General features: G+C 46.9%; 1 protein-coding gene and 1 non-coding gene across 3 annotated transcripts in view; both read left to right on the top strand.

Moving 5' to 3' along the window:
• The window catches only part of ELF1 (E74 like ETS transcription factor 1), a 126,561-nt gene that overhangs the window by 596 nt on the left and 122,231 nt on the right, over positions 1-3,734 (top strand). The window lies entirely within an intron of this gene.
• TRNAE-UUC (transfer RNA glutamic acid (anticodon UUC)) lies at positions 29-100 on the top strand. Its single transcript has one exon. It is a non-coding gene; the product is annotated as a tRNA-Glu (tRNA).

Genomic DNA, 3,734 nt, shown 5'->3' with positions numbered 1-3,734 from the left:
GTGGGTCACGGCAATTTCTCGTAGCACTTCCCATATGGTCTAGCGGTTAGGATTCCTGGTTTTCACCCAGGCGGCCCGGGTTCGACTCCCGGTATGGGAACGCTGCCTTATTTTTCTTTTTTTGCAACTATCGATTTGGAGGGCTGACTTCTTAAATCTTGTGTTCTGGCTCCTTTCTTGTCCCCCTGTCTGGGTGAGTTTGTAGAAAATAAGCATTACTGTAGTTAGTGGCGCCTGGAGCTGGGCTGCGGCTTTTGGAGCCTCGAGTGCCACGCCGTGCCTGCTGGAGAAGCGAATGCGCTTCGGATCCTTCTCCCTCCCGCCTCCGGCTCACGGGGCTGGTGGGCCCCGAGGGAGTTTCACTTTCCCCTGGGCTGTTCCCCCGCCCCTCCGGCCCGTAGTTTTCCAGACGCCCGGGAGGTGATGATTAACTCCGGCCTTGCGTTATCTCCTCCCAGCGCCCCCCTCCGGCCCACACCCTCTTCAGCCGCTCTTGCGACTCTTCCTGTGCAGGACGGGCTGACCCCCCTGCCCTGGGCGCCCCGGAGCCCGCGCCCGGACCAGTAGCTCTAGTGGTTCTCTGGCCGCAGGGTATTTACGAGGCCCCACGGAACACAGTGTGCCTTCCGCGCCCTCCCGGGGGGACGCGCTTTCCCGGCCGCGCAGCTGCCCGGCGCCCCTTTCCGCCGCGTGTGCGCTCGCGTCTCCACCCGCGGCGCCTGAGCAAGCGCGAGGCTGGCCCGGGAGGTCTTCCCAACTTGACTTAAGGGGTGCTGGTCGCAGTCACGGAAAGTACCCTCGAAAAAAGGCCTTTGGGAACGAGAATCTTTTTTCTTTCCTTTTAAAAATACACACCACGAGCTATGGAGGAGAAAAATACCACTCTGATGAGATGGCTTTGAATAAGTATATCGACTTTCCAAAGGGTCTAACATTTTGAGCGCCGTTCATTTAAAGAAAAAAATTGATTAAAACAACAGCAAAACATCCTGGGGTGGAGGTGGGGCTTGGGAAAGAGAAAATTGGCTGGAGACTGGGGAGGGGACGTTAAAACAAAGTTTCACTGTATTTTTAAATATAGAAGCCCTGTGTTTATTACAAAGAAGGGGCAGCTGTGTCAGCAGCATGTGAGCTGTAAATGAAACAAAAGCGTTATCTTAAATGCAAGCTGAAATTAGAAAATAGGGTCCGCTATAATGTTTATTGGGCCTCTGGGAACAAACGAAGAAGGAAACAGTGACTCTTGTAGATGGGTTTCTGGTCAGTGCCATTACTGAAAGCAGATGTTTTGGTGGTTAGTATGTGTGTTCCCAGACTATTTTGTAGCTTTAACTGCACAGTAAATTTGTTAATGTGATCTGCGTGATTAAGGATTAATTAGGCTTACCTTGTTAAAAAGAAAGAAAAAGCCTAAGTATTTTAAATCGTCTTCATTAATTCAAATATTTGTGTGTTTGCTACACACCAAGCACCACCACATGCTTTTGAAGTTACTGATGTTTGTATTCTTTATGTTAGCTAGTGGATAGAATACTGAATGGAATAATATTTTGGTCTTTGTGATTAGCTGTGTGATGAGACGTTTCACCTTCTCTGTTCTCTGGCTTTAGAGCCATACATTTTTGATAACACGTATCACTCACAAATTTTAAATAGAGTTACAAGAATTGTTGAGCGATTCCTGAATAGATAATGAAAGTGGAATTTTCATTTAAATAAGTAATAGTGTGTCATTAAGAAGCAGTTACTAAAGAATTACAGTAGTTGAAAATTTGGAAAGAAGGAAAGATAACTCGGATAACTCTGCCTTAATTGTCCCCAGAGAGGGCTTAACTTTCGACTTTTTTTTTTTCTTTTTTTTTGTTGAGACGGAGTCTCGCTCTGTTAACCCAGGCTGGAGGGCATTGGCGCGATCTCAGCTCACTGCAACCTCCGCCTCCCGGATTCAAGCTATTCTCATGCCTCAGCCTCCCAAGTAGCTGGGACTACAGACACCCGCCACCACGCGTGGCCAATTTTTGTATTTTGAGTAAAGACAATGTTTCACCATGTTGGCCAGGCTGGTCTCGAACCCCTGACCTCAGGTGATCCACCCACCTCGGCCTCCCAAAGTGCTAGGATTACAGGTGTGAGCCACCACACCAGGCCTTGACCTTGTATTTTGTAATGAGTTGACAACATTGTACCAAATGGTGCTAAAATGGATGTTATTTTCAACTGTGCACTCAGTAATTGCAAATAGTTGTACTATATACCTGGGGGTGAACACAAAGGAAGTAGTTGCGTCATCTCTGTATAAAACACAGATTTATCTTTCCTGTAGTTGTGCATTACGTAGAATATGGTAAGGCAACATCTGAGTTGTAGAAGTGGTACTGGAGTAACAGAGGGGAGGAATCGGTTCTGCTCAAGGGAGAGGACTGGAGAAGAGACTTAGAGGGGAGAGTGGACCTTGAAGAACTGATTGGATTTCTCCTGTTGGGGAATGTGAATCATAAAGCTGAGGTAGGGGGAACAAGTATGAGGCTGGCAAGTAGTCGGTTTGGCAGGAGCACAGAGTGCCTGCAGGGAGCCCATGGGAGACCAAGCTGGGAATGTAGAAAGGAATTTTTTTTTTTTTTTTTTGAGACGGAGTCTTGCTCTGTCTCCCAGGTTGGAGTGCAGTGGCGCGATCTCGGCTCACTGCAAGCTCCGCCTCCCGGGTTCACGCCATTCTCCTGCCTCAGCCTCCCAAGTAGCTGGGACTACAGGCGCCCGCCAACACGCCCGGCTAATTTTTTGTATTTTTAGTAGAAACGGGGTTTCACCGTGTTAGCCAAGATGGTCTCGATCTCCTGACCTCGTGATCCGCCCGTCTCGGCCTCCCAAAGTGCTAGGATTACAGGCGTGAGCCACCGCGCCCGGCCAGGAATTTTAACTTGATAAATTTTGACTAGGTAACAGGTTCTTTTATCAAGGAGTGACATTTTATGTCACAAAAATTTTTAAACCATTTCTGTCTCTTGGAAAACCCAAAGGTAGCAGTGGCATGTGAAAAATTCTTGTTTTAAAAGATTCAAACAATAAAGAAACATGTAGAATATTTTGTGTCCGTAGATTTTATGTTTAGGAGTTGAATATTAATTTGTAATTAACAGAATGGAGAAAAGCAATCAATTAATTAGAATTCACTTTATAGGAATGAAATCTAGGCTTAAAGTGTGAGAATAATCTGTCTTGCTTTGTTGAAAGTGACCTTGGTATTCGAAGACAGAGCTGCTCACTACTGTCAGTAAGACGTATATCTTAAATTGATTAAGGCTAGGTAATCAGTTTGTGAGGATTCATTCTTACGCTTGTGCCATTGGCAGGCATATTTTAGGTGCTGTCTCTTGGGCCATAAATTAGTGACACTGAGTGCTGTGGATTTACCCAAATAACCTCTTTAATATTTGCTACTGTTAGGTGTAATTAGAAGATACATGAAAGAGGCAGGGTGTGGTGGCTTATGCTTGTAATCCTAGCACTTTGGGAGGCTGAGGCAGGTGGATCAACATGGCGAAATCCCATCTCTACCAAAAATACAAAAAATTAGCCAGGCGTGGTGGCACCCGCTGCACCTGTGTCAGCTATTCAGGAGGCCAAGGTGGGAGGATCACTTGAGCCCTGGAGGCAGAGATTGCAGTAAGCCAGGATCTCAGGATCGTGCCACTGCACTCCAGCCTTGGAGACAGAGGGAGACTCCATCTCGGGGT

Source organism: Pan troglodytes, chromosome 14, assembly GCF_028858775.2.
Source record: "Pan troglodytes isolate AG18354 chromosome 14, NHGRI_mPanTro3-v2.0_pri, whole genome shotgun sequence".
Taxonomy (NCBI): Eukaryota; Metazoa; Chordata; class Mammalia; order Primates; family Hominidae; genus Pan; species Pan troglodytes.
The sequence above is the reverse complement of the archived record's forward strand: the minus strand, read 5'-3'. Positions and strand labels throughout refer to the sequence as shown.